Below are 13,151 nucleotides of genomic sequence, written 5' to 3'. Positions count from 1 at the left end.
AAAGTGTTAAGGGAAAAGTAATTTCAACCAAGAATACTGTACCTGGCAAGATTATCCTTCATATGGGAAGAAAAGACAAGAACATTCTCAGATAAAGAAACTCGAAAGAATTTACCAACACTGGACCAGATCTCCAAGAAGTTCTCTAGCGAGTGCTATACAAGGAAAATTAAATACAGACGCACAGAAATAAGATTTCAGAAACTAAGAAAATGGCCAACTTTACCGTAGGGACAAATCTGGAGTTGAATATTATATCCCAGAATTCAGTCGGGAAGATTGAACCACAACAGAAAGTAGATTAAGTACATGAGACTGAACTGGTGAAATAGCATTTTATGATTTTTGACTAAAACATTGCTGATTTTCTCCTAGGCTTTGTTTTCTGGTTTTAAGGATTTTTATCCTGTCTTGAGCTGCCGATAGGTTCATGTACCTAGTATTTGAAAAGAATCCTAATCTCTTTCCTGGCTTTTAAGTTTTAAGCAAAGTTCCTTAGCATTTTTTTGATTTACTAAAGCTAAAAATACTTTTCTTGAAATTAAAAAATTTATTAAAAAATACCTATTTAATGACTGTAGTAAGCTATATAGCATCAGCTAGATGCTATCTTATAGTATGTTCATTCTACTCAGGGTTTCATGCCTAAAGTCAGATATGTGTTCACAGATATGTATATACCAGCTGAACTTGCTATTGAAAGTAGTTAGATTATTTAAGAAATTTTGTGAATCAATAAAATGTGGGGGATAAAAGGAATGGAAAACAACTGTAGACACCAGAGATAGTGTGAGAGGAGGGTGAGAAATGGCAGAGGGTGAGAAATAAGGAAGAAAAAAATATAACAATTTTCCATTTATATACTGTGACAATGGTCAGGGAATGAATGTAAATTAATTAATTAATTAAAAGTTTAAAAATGAAAAAAAAATAGAACTGGGCTCCAGTAAGGTCTGTAAATGCAAGCATAATTGATCCTTATTTCTTAAATGAAGAGAGGTGCAAAGCAGTGAATTAATTCCTTTCTTTTCACCTAGGTAATTAGCAAATAGAACAAACCTATGCTGTCTAATTGGTTGACTTTTAAATTATTCCCACAGTTTTTGGTAGACTGGTATTAAGTTCTCCTGATTTGTTTTTAAATAAGATCAGTTTGATCTGTGTCAGCTCTGTTTTGGCAGACCTTAATTTTATTGTCACTGCCACTCCTTTTTTTTTTTGGAGAGGTTTTTGCTATAGGGCGCGTGTGCTCGCCAGACAGACAGAGAGACAGAAAGCGAGAAATCACCCCCCCGGGGGGATGGTCACGCCGCAATCCTTTCTCCTCCATTCTCCTCTTGGGATCTTGGGCACGCACGCACCACTCCTTTGTTTTAAGAAGTTGAAGGTTTTCTAATCTGAAAATCAATGAAATTGATAAAAGATAGAAGAGATCCCTAGGGCCTATATAAGGTATTTACTGGATCCCTGGCCTTCTGTATCTTGTTTTTCCTTTTGCATAGATTTGCTTAGCTGTTGTCTTAACTGGAGTTCCATATGCCTATGAGCATTCTTGGTTTCTCTGAGTATCCTAGACCTCTGTTGGTTTCCCATTATACAAGTTTTCAAGAACTATAGCATATAGATTGAATGGAAAACAATTTTATTTACCTTGGAATTTTTCCAGAATAATCCTACTTAATGTAGAAATTAAAAGAGGCGGGCCCAGCCAGTGGCATAGTGGTTAAGGCGGCTGGATCCCACATGGCTGACTGCATAGTTTGAGTTCTGGACTCCATGACTTAAAAAAACACTTCAGTTGTATGTGCATGTGTGCAAGCCCAGATCCTGAGAGGAGACCAGAGGAAAAGGGATTGCTGTGTGGCCATCCTCCCAGAGTGTGCGCTCGCTCTCTCTCATGAGCGCATGCCCTATAGCAAATTGGAAAAACAATAAAAGAAAAAAATAAGAGTCAAATGCCGCACAATTAACTGACAGACTCTTTGAGTAAATGCTTTGATAAAAGAAGCCGGAGGCAATGTGAAGAATTCTTACAGCACTCAGGCTCAGAACACATTAGAGTGGGTTTTTTAAAATTTAATTTAATTTAAATTTCTTTTATGCATTCAATCACATATGTCACTTAGCTTGTAAAGTGAATATTCCAACATGAATACACTTCTCACCAGTCCAGTTGGGGATATTATACACATTATCATCAATAGATAATAACCCATTTCTTTGTGAACTTTTTAAAGTGTCTTCATGACTTTTTTGGTTGAGAAAGCTTTAACTTTGTTTAGTTTCAATCGCTTGATTTCTTGATCCTCACTATATTTTCTGATGAGAATATAGGGGCATTAATAAGGTATATTTAGAGAATTGCTCATTTGTAGAGACTAGACAATCAAGCACAGTATGGAAAATTAAGTAGTTATTTAGCTCTAAATTGCTCTTGGAGGTCAAGGAAAGTACCTGAAATGGAGCTGGGATGAATAGAATTTTCACGTTACTGGCATAGTCGCTAGAATACAGAGCTCTACACAGCTATAAATGCTTACCCCTCAATTCATATGAAGAACATGGTAGACATGGGTTAACACAGCTACCAATTGCACATCGGGACAGACTTTCCCGGTGTTCTCCATCTTGATAATTTATTTTTCTTTTGTCTTTTCTCCAGATCTTCCTCAGAAGAATAGGCTTGTTGCTTTACAGTGTTAGCGACCCATTCCCTTTGACGATCCCTAGGTGGAGATGGGGCATGAGGATCCTCCAGGGGAAAAGCTCACTACCACTGGGCAACAACCCTAGGTCAGGAGGGTCTACCAAGATACTTTCCTGGGCTCAGATGAAAGGATGAAGTCTCAAAGATAGCCACCACAACTCAAGTTGGGTAAGTTGTCCCTACAAGCACAGTAAGTCATCTTAACTTTAACCTTGTATTACAGTATACATTGCATTTAGCTTTTCACTAAAATTGTATTCATTATCCTGTGTCTACTTTGATAAAAACAAGTTTCCTAACTAACATGGGAAGCAATAAGGTGTCAAATTGGTGAAAGTCATAATGTGAAGAGGGTAGCAGTCTCTGAGTTAGGATGTTCAGTATGGAACTATTGTATGTGATAAGAGACCTACAGCTGAATTTTTCTTTCTTTTAGGAGAACAGGGACAACTCCCACATCAGCAACATTGATCTCATGAGCAAATCATTCTGTCCCATCTGGTCCCCAAAATCTCTTGTGGTCCAATAAGGAGAACTTTGTCAATCATTTACATACTTCAAGATGCCTTGAGATATCCCTGGTATATAAACACACAAGCTGTTTGAGAAGATAAGTGAGAGTCCTATCTTTTTATGTTGTTCCTGCTAATGGAAGCCTCATAACTACAAATGGAAACCTTACAGAAAATGGCACAAAGTTTTATATTGGCAGACAGGATCTAAAGAAGCAGGACCCTGCATTCTCAAGGTCAGTGATGGAAGAAGCTGACTAGGGAGTTGTGGGGATTTAGAAATCAAGGTGACCATTCAATGCAGGAAACTCTCATTGTATAGGCATTGCTAAGCAACCTTCATAAAAGAGCAGGTACCTGGTAAGTACTATGGGATGTTTTCATGGGTAGGAACTCTTGAAATATTATAATTTACTAGAAAGACCCATATACTTAGAGATAGAAAAAATTACTAACAGAACTTAGAAAGTTTACAATCTAGAAATGTGTTACCTAGGGAGATCTGCTATACTTGGACACTTTAGGTAAATTCTCCTAGGTCCAGTATACTATGTGGATTTTCTTACTGTGAGAATGTCTATCTCCCAGAGTGACTCACCTTTATCTTAGAAAGCAATATAATAAGTTTTGGAATTGCTGCTATAGTTTTGGTAGTCTTGATCCAGGAGACTTAAAGCTAAGTAAAGGGGATCCTGTTCTTAGACCTATTCTCTTTTCACCTCATATCTATTGTTTGTGTTTGTTATTTCAGTCAATCATTTTAAAGGGACTCCTTCCTAGCTGATTGGCATTTTAAATAAGACTCCAGTGTTCAATTAATAGTATAAAGCTATGACTGGTGGTGAGGTCTCCAGTGGATTATCTAGTAATTTGGGGCAGGATATTTTTCCATTTATACTATAGTTTTCCTATTGTATTAAATGAAAAAAAAATATCCATTTAAAAGCTCTAAAGACCTAAAGTTTTGAGTTTATAATTTTCTAAGTTCTGTGTCCGTAATTCTAGCACAGTTCTCAATGCTTTATGACATTTATATGGTTTATCTTTTGTTTTTTTGTTTGTTTGTTTGTTTTGTTTTTTGTAGTTCGTGACTGTTCCCTTCATAACTGCTGAATCATGATCCTTCTCAAAAGCAGTGCAGAGAGCTGGATCTTCAGGTAGATCAAGAAATTTGAACACAATAAAAGAAGTCAGACTTTCTACCTGAAGATCAACATGGCTACTCTAGCATTTTAGAATACCAGAATGAAGTAAGTTGCTGGTATTGCAACCCTGTGAAGATTGTTCCAGAAATAATAGCTGTTTGTTGGGAGCTGGCATTGGATAGGGTGTGGTGGTTTAACGTTAAGTGGGGCTGGATGTGAAATGGTATGATGACCAGGCTCCCATATTACCAGCTGGTTCACTGAAGCAACTCACAGACATTAGTCTGCTTACTGGTTGTATTACTGAGGAATTCAGCCTTTACTTGTCTGTTCTGCTCTTCCTTCCTTGAATCCTCTGCTATTCTTAGAGGTATTTAAACATTGAGAAGCCTGAAACATAGTTTTTGCTTTCTGTTGAAAGGTGTCCCTTTTTAATCACCATTTGTGAGAGAATCTATTTGCACTTAATAAGATTTGGTGTAAAAAGAAACCTGGACCCTGGAGTAGACATTATAATAGTGCAGGGTGTGAAAACCAAGTTAGTTTTCTAGAAGGGTGAGGAAAGGTGAAGCTAAAATAAATGAGGGGATTGACAAATGCTTTCTAAGGGCCCTTTATAAAAATATTCGCTTATTTGTGACATCTCATTTGATGGTCATGAAAATCCTAGTACATAGTTGTTGCAGAATGATAAGAGATATACATTCTGTGCTTAAATTTTCTCTACAACTCATTAGGTGTATGAACTTTGGCAATTCAGTCTGATTAACTTGTCTGTGAGGGTTAAATAAAACCATTTATGAAAAGTACTTAGTAAAGTACTTGACAAGTTTCAGAAGTTTATTTGACAAAATATAAGTAACCATTATCACTGTTTAGTGGCAGGCAGAGTTGGCATGTTTGGGTTCTATGTAAGAAATCCCTAAGGAAAAAGTTTGTGAGTAAAAGATCAAGCATGTTGGGGTGGTGGTGGTTTTATAATTATTATTGTTGGTAAGAGTAGATATAGATTTGTAATAATACTGGTTTATTATAATTATTAATGGCACTCTTTGGCTTTCTCTTTTTATCTTTTGTGATGTTTCTTGTGCCTTTTGTGCCCCTTGCTGTATCTTGTCTCTTCTGTTTCTTATCCTCCTTCTCTGAATGAATGCCTTTGCTTACTGTTTCACTAGTAAGTGTATATTTCTTTGCTTGTCTGTTTTTCTCTTGAATGTCTCTGCTCTTTTCTTTCTAAAGTTGTCTTAGCTATTTCCATGTTTCTCTTGCTAATTTCTCCTATATGTCTTTCTTCATTTTCTTTTTTTTTCCTAAGAGTGATCTGTGCCTTGTCTTAAATGTACCTCTCTAGTTCTCTCATTTTGTTGCTGTTTCTCTTTGTTTTCCTAGATCTGGTTCTTCTATCATTCTTTCTTCCTTTTGTGTCTCTTGTTTGAGTCATATGTTGTGTGTTTTGTCCTTTCCTTGTTTTGTCTACTTTTCTTCTTTTTATCTTTGTGAACTCTGGTGGTTTGTAATCTTTTTACTTTCTTGTTGGCTTGACATTTTTACCTTTTTCTATTTCTGGCCTACTTATTGCTGCTTCTCCTTATCTTGCATTTCTCTTTTCTACGTTTCCTTTCTGCCTGTCTTGGGCTATTTTTACTTTTTCCTCCACAGTGTGCCTCAGTATCTCTTTGCTGTTTGTGATTTTCTCTTTTTTAGCATTAATCTCTGTTTGTTTGTGTTTCTTCTTTACTTTTTTCCTTTCTACTTGCCTTTCAGAATTTCAGCCTCTTCATGGGTCTCTCTCTTATTTCATGTATTACTTTTCTTTGGCTATTTCTTTGTGTATGTGTGCATGTATGTCATGTGTGTCAGAGAGGCCTCCTAACCCCTTTCCAATAGGTGCAGAATATCACTTACCAAAATAAGTATTACAGAGCCATTTCTTATCCTGGTTGCCCTGTGAGATGATTCAAGACCACAACAAGGGCCTAGAGCCTATACTGAAGTAAAACTCAAGACCTAAGATGGATTGAAGGTAGACTGTTCATAATGGATATAAAGCCCAAAGGATAAGACAGATGTTTTGAGACCTAAGACCTGAGAACCAAGATGGAAAGCCCATATCCCAAGATAAATGGAAGCCTCAGATCTGAGACCATCAGAAGCCTCCAGAGGCAAGATGTACAAAAGATGGCCCGAGTTAGACAAAAACCTGACTGAGTTGAGTGGAAGGTTCAAGTTAAGACAGAAGGTCAAAGACCCAGGTTTGGGGCTGAAGGTCTAAGAGCTGGAATAGGACACATGGAAGACCTGACAACTGAGACCAATGACCTGAGATAGCCCAAGTTTGAAGACCTAAGATCCATGGGTTAAAGGTTCTAAAGATAAATAAGACTCAAACCATCCTAGATGGACAGAAGGTGCAAGAGAAACAGATATCATAAGACTAAAGACTGGAAGCAGATTTATGACCTAGAATCCAAGAAAGATAGAAACTTCAAGACCCAAGAAAATTCCAACAAGATAACCTTAAACCTTAGCTCTTTTTCTATTATTAAACCCCTACCCTTAGACTTTTCCAGTTCTCTTCTTTTAAACTTGCTTGTTCTGAGATGTACTTTTTGATATTGCCATTTACCTTAAAGGAATATATCCATAGATTGGCAATACTATGCCTGGGCCAGTTCTAAGCCAGTTTTTAACAGTTTCTAGCTGTTCCTCATGGTTTTAGTGTTTCTAAAACTTTTATTCCTCTTCACATTTACTCTACTTGAGAGAGATCAAAATTCTGTCAATATCTAGTCTGGTTTTTGTTATTCACCTCAGGATCAAGAATCCATGTAACTGATACTGTATTTCAGTCGTCCCTTTTAAACCTCAGAAGCACTTGGCTGATGAGAAGAGGACAGCCTAGGGCTGTTTAGAAAATAAACTTCCAGGTTATCTAGAGAAAATGTGAAGAGATGCTCCAGGCCAATGAGAAGAATTAGGCAAGAAATGCACAGGTGTGCCTGCCTTCTGAGAAGCACCAACCAGCAATACCTTCCTTCTTTGAGCTTAGGTGAGCAGGATTCCTGGGTTTTGGGATTTCTAATGTTGGTTACAGAGAGGGTGATTGGGCCTGTGATGGAGTGAGGCCCTAAGGGGTAACCTGAACTCCCTGCTCATAGTAGTGGCCAAATAATTTGTTGGACTTTGCCAACTCTATTCCTGGGTTTAATACTCACCTCCAGACTTAAACAGAACTTGGGACGATTTAGCAGGTTTTACCCTTTCTTTGATTCTTTTCCCCTCAGTTATGAGGGAACTCGATATAAATGATTGACAATGTGTGTATAAAACGAGAAAAAAGCAAGACATACTCATTAATAGTATATTGGCAATCATGCACAGTTAACCATTGAAAGTGCAGTGTAAGTTGTAAAGCATTATGTAAATCAGGGGTATTAGACTTGCAAGCATTATGGTCTTTGTTGCTTATTCTTTTTTAAAAACAACCTTTATAAAAGGTAAGAACCATTCTTAGCTTATGATCCAAGTAGATTTGGCCTGCTGTCCATACATTACCACCCCCTGATGTAAATACCATAGAATATGCCCCCAAAATACTAATTTCTGTCTCTGTGCCTGTCCCTGTGCTAGACACTGAGAACACAAAGATTATTTATGATTATATCCTAGTAAACCAAAGAAAAAAATATGTGAATGTGCTTTGTAAACTCTAAAGCACTTAAAACCTTACAAGTTTCAGTATTGATGAATACATACTGATTACTTCTTATATACATTATACTGTGCTAGACACTATGGATACAAAGGTTAAAAGAAGCATGATTAAAAAATTGCTTTTTCAAGAGAATGTAGTTCTATGCAGTCATAAGGAATTCGGTGTTCGATGAATGAATAATTTATTTATTTGAGGCCAATGTGTTTCTCCTACTCTGGTGATTTTGAGTAAAAATACAGTATTCCAGGTAGCAAAGAAGATAACACATGGAAACTGCTTTAAACTATAAAGTATACTGAAAACACCAGGCTTAAACTATTGTGATCATCTGTAGTATGTCACATACTATTCAAGATACCAGAGAAACCAAAAGGGAAGAAAATATTCTCATGGTACTAAAAATTTCAGAATAGAAGTGCATATTAAAGTACTTTGTAAACTAAAGCACTATACAAATATCAGTGGTATACATGTTTATGAATGAATAATAACCACCTCTTTACATACCAACTATTGTTTTGAGTACTGTGAAATTCAAGATAAAATTTCCCAAGTAATTCTCACATATAATAAGAGGAAGTTTATGCTCTATACTGTTTGGATGTAAAGAATGAAACCACTTAATTTAATCAGTCAAGACTTCACTGGTGAGGTCCATTTAAATTATGACCAGTATATTTTCCCAGGTAGCAAGAAAAAAGGTAATTAATGTGTATGTTTTCTAAACTATAAAGTGCTATGTAAATGCAGGACATTAGATATTTTCTATATAAATTTTCTGCAAGATAGGCATTATCTTAAATTCTCATTGTGTGCTTGACCTACAATAAGAAGAGTAATATAAATAAATATATAAGCTGAGGGTTTAAATACCTGCTGAATGAATCAATATTGATTGCCCACTCTGTAAACTTACTGTTATAAGCACTGAAGAGATTACAGGTTTATCACATTCCATCGTGCCTACAGCTGAGAATAAACACAGCAATGCATATGTGGGCATGTTGTGGATTCTAAAGCACCATATAAGTGTAACTTGGTTTTCTTATCTAGTGCTCAGTACTGGATTTATAAAATTGTATCGCAGTTATTATAAAAGTAGAAAAAAATTGAATAAGAAATGTTAACTATTGAAAACTGTGAATATAATATGTATACAACCCAATGCATGAATGAGTAGTAATGACCTGTTGTGTGCCAGTGTCCTTCCTAGGCATTGGGGATTCAAAGATAAGCCATCTTTATTGTGTTCTGAATAGTAGAAGAAAAATCTATTAAATCAATTTACAGTTTGTAAACTGCTATACCTAAAGCAACATCTGCTGATTGAACATTGATTATTTATTCTCATCCCGAGAAATAACAACTGAGGGTTAAAAAAAAATGTTATTGAATATGCAACAGAGATCCATGTGTAAATTTGCAAAGCCTACAGTTATATAGAGATAGGAATTAACGACTGGCTTAATGAATGAATTCTGATTACTTTTTATGAGGCTCAGAACCTCATCTGCATGCCCTTGGATATAAAAATAGTTTTTAATCATTATTTGGTACTCACAGGAGGAACTGAGATAATAGATGTGAGATCCAGACCAAGAGTCAGTGAACCATTAAGAAGTTTAATCAGTGATGAAAACATGAGAAAAATGGATTAGTGCAAGTCTGTGTGCTAAATGGTGAGCTAAGTGAGAGTTAAAATACTCTTCACAGGGATATTTGCTCCCTGGTCTAATTGAACAGATGGATTTTTTTTTAGCAGGATGTGGTTCTCCATGCAGTTTCTTAAATGGTGAATGTTGATGATGGAGATGAATTAGATTTACCCTGGCCTGTCTTACAGATAGTAAAGGAGCAAAAATGAAGGGGCCAAGTTTGCTTTTCGCTTCATCTGATAAACAAAGCATCTTTTATGTGGGCTACACCATTGTATGTCCTGAGAATAAGAGAGGTGAAATGGGCCGAGTCTAAAGAGCTACAGCTGGTCACAGCTGAAGAAAAAAAAAATATGTGATTTGACTATTGAGTAAATAGTATTTGAGTCCCTGTTCGGCACAAGATATTGTGTTCAGTGAATTAATTTATTATTCTGGTCCCAAAGGCCCATTTACTTGCCTTGGAGATGTTTTAAAAGGAGAAGAAATAAAGGCAAGGTTCTTTCCACATAAAATGGACATTTTTCCTAGTTCTAGGAAACCCCAAAGATACTTGCTCATCAGCCTAGTTTGAAGCTGAAAGACTGATGAAAGGGTTCAGGGTTTGCCCTTATATCATTAATTAAAAATTCTGCTTTTATTACAATTGAATAATTTAAGATGAGAATCTAGATGAAACCATTACTTTTAAACATAGTTGCTCATCAATCTAGCTTATAGTCAGAAAAACACTATATTTGGTAAATAATTATTAAATATGAATAAAGTGGTGTTTTTAAATGCTAAGGAGAATGAAGACTTTTAATAGACCTAGAACAAAATGCTCTTAATCTCACTAGCTTATGGTAGAAACACAAAAACAAATTTTCTAAGAGACTACGATTATTTATTGAGTTTAACAAACTTCATTGAGCAGCTGTGTTAAGATATTGAGATGGAATGATTTTATATAAATGGTCACCTCTTCGGAACACTTTCTAGAGTGGGAATAAGAGTGGGCTTTGAATTTTTTTAGAATTCATACAAATATTGATGAAGATGGTGCTAAATGAAATAGATCTGTTCTAGGCACTTGGTCTCACTTGAAGATACAATTAAAAAACAATAAATGGAGTGATACCCTTAAACAGAAGTATCTGTATTAGTATGTCAAACATAGTGTTAAATCTTAGAAAACAAGAGATCTCAATTAAAAGATAATTGCTTATTAATAGGCTCAGAAATTTGATTATATGAGGAAGGTTATTATTCATTCATTTTTTTCCAGTTATTCAACAAGTATATTTGGATGCCTTTTGGGTATAAGTTTCTTTGGTATACTTTCAACCCAAGAGACATGTAAAAATGTATACCTTCCCAGAGAACTTGAACTTTCTCCTGGCATGTATTTTGGTTAGGTGCATGGCTTAGTCTCTAAACAGCATTGTGTGGTTTGATTCCTACTCCATATCTCTCCTACCACTCTGGCCACTACAATAAGCAGGTAGCTGGGTTTTCTAATGAGCTTACTCCTTAAGTTACAGGAGCCCTCTTTATAACGGACACTCCATTTCCCTAGCCCATCCCTCAGTGAAATATGACTGACCACTGTTGGGCAGAAGAGGGATGACAACCAACTAATTCCCAAACCCCAGTCTCATGGGTACCAGCTGTGGGGAACCACCCATGCTTTAGTCACGGTTGGTTTTTAGTTAATTTGCAATCTTTGTCTTTGATTCTATACCCTTTACATACCGACACATATACACTTCCTAAGAAAATACCTTTCAGAAACAATTCTCGGCAGATAACAAAATGGAAATAGAGACATGGTTTCTCTTGTAACAGCTTCTCAACTTATGCCCCAGCAATGTTCTCTTTCTTGGGACCAGCAGATGGTGTAATGGATACATCGCTGGACTCCCACATAGCCAACCGGTTTGAGTCGTAGACCTGGTGGCTTCAAACTCCTGGGTGCGTGTATGTGCATGCCCAAAGTCTTGAGAGGAGATTGAAGGAGAAATGATTGTGGCATGGCCAATCCCCCTGGGAGGAGATTTCTTACTTTCTGTCTCTCTCTCTCTCTGTTCAATGAGCACACACACCCTCTAATAAAAATCTAAAAAAGAAAAGTTCTCCTTACCATCAAAATCAGCTGAAGAAGGGCTTGTTATAATAGAATAATATCAGTGGATGAAAATAATGTAAAATCTACCAATGCTTGCTTCAGTTATAAAGGCAATAAAACAAAAATGGAAAATAATTGGCAGAAATTGGATGGAAAAACACCACCCTGTCAAATTTTCTTAAGTCTAGTCCCAACTGGGCTTTGACCTTTTCTATTTTAAAATCACTCATAGAGGGTGGGACAGGAGGAAGAGTGAAAGAAAAGGTCAAACCCATTTCTAAGGGCAGTCTCTTTTTGTTCTAGGTTGGGTCTTAAGAACATTACTACCTCCAGGTCTAAGTTGGGATTGCTTTCATTAATGCAGTTCCAGTAACCAATTATTGTTGAGATGAGGAAAAAAATTGTTACACAGTTTTGGGAAATAATTATTTTTTTTGGTTATTGACTAAACCTTGGGTTAGATAAGAGTGGGATTATTAATCTAATCATTGTGATTTCTCTATCATAACATTATCTTAAAACTGAAGTCAAAATTTGCTGCCAAGGAAGAGGATTTTACTGTGTATTATAGTCCGTACCTACTCTCAGAGAATCAAAAACTAGTTTACATGGCAATTCAATAATGACATTCATAAATCTAGAAGGAAATGGATAGATGGTAAAGTATATTAGGTGGAGGGAACAAAGTTGAAAAAGATTTTGGGGTGAAAGTTTTCTAGTTTTTACTTTGTACATTTTTAGTATGGTATTGGATACATCTGCAATAATAATGTTTGACTCTTAATGTGGTATCAGCTGAAATCAGTAACACTCCTTTTTCATGTGAGGGTGGGGAAAGTACTGGAAAGTGGAAAGGAGAAAGTAACTAAAAGCCTTCCTTTCACAGTTTCTGGCATCATTATCACTTCTGATTAAACAAGAATATGAGAACATGCTATCATCATCTGATTTTGTTGCATAAATGAAGTTGTTAAAAAATTCATTTTTAAAGGAAATTGCTTCATCACTACTCTTCTACCTCAAAAGGTCTCTTTCAAAATACTAAGATAAATAGAAGACACTTGGACTTGTAAACTAATGTAAAATGCAGTCTCTCTGTTGAGTTTTGAGTGTTTTGAACATTGAAAGAATCTTGATAAGAATGGATGACCACCAAAAAGCAGTCTAAAGCCATCTCTATGCCACAAACTAGATCAATTGAGTTTGTTGTCTGCTGTAAAATAAAATGTACTGTTTTGAAAACTTTATGATGTGATGTGACAATTCCTTTTTTTTTTTTTTTTTTTTTTTGGGGAGAGAAAAAACAATAT

At 35.9% G+C, this 13,151-nt stretch overlaps 1 long non-coding RNA gene across 3 annotated transcripts in view; it reads left to right on the top strand.

The window, feature by feature from the left end:
* The window catches only part of LOC102481833 (uncharacterized), a 25,409-nt gene extending 12,321 nt beyond the window's left edge, over positions 1 to 13,088 (top strand). The window contains exons 4-8 of one of the 3 annotated variants that reach the window (XR_001369691.2): positions 2,663 to 2,875; positions 3,144 to 3,455; positions 4,304 to 4,469; positions 5,540 to 7,413; positions 12,728 to 13,088. This is a non-coding gene — a long non-coding RNA (uncharacterized LOC102481833). Of the gene's footprint in view, positions 1 to 2,662; positions 2,876 to 3,143; positions 3,456 to 4,303; positions 4,470 to 5,539; positions 11,334 to 12,727 lie in introns of those variants that run through there. The other 2 variants (XR_003547775.1, XR_337298.3) reach the window with 2 other exon arrangements.
* The last annotated feature ends 63 nt before the right edge of the window (positions 13,089 to 13,151 follow it).

This window comes from Tupaia chinensis, unplaced genomic scaffold, assembly GCF_000334495.1.
Source record: "Tupaia chinensis unplaced genomic scaffold, TupChi_1.0 Scaffold145156_1, whole genome shotgun sequence".
NCBI classification, from domain to species: Eukaryota; Metazoa; Chordata; class Mammalia; order Scandentia; family Tupaiidae; genus Tupaia; species Tupaia belangeri.
Note: the sequence above shows the minus strand (reverse complement) of the source record. Positions and strands in the feature narration are given on the sequence as shown.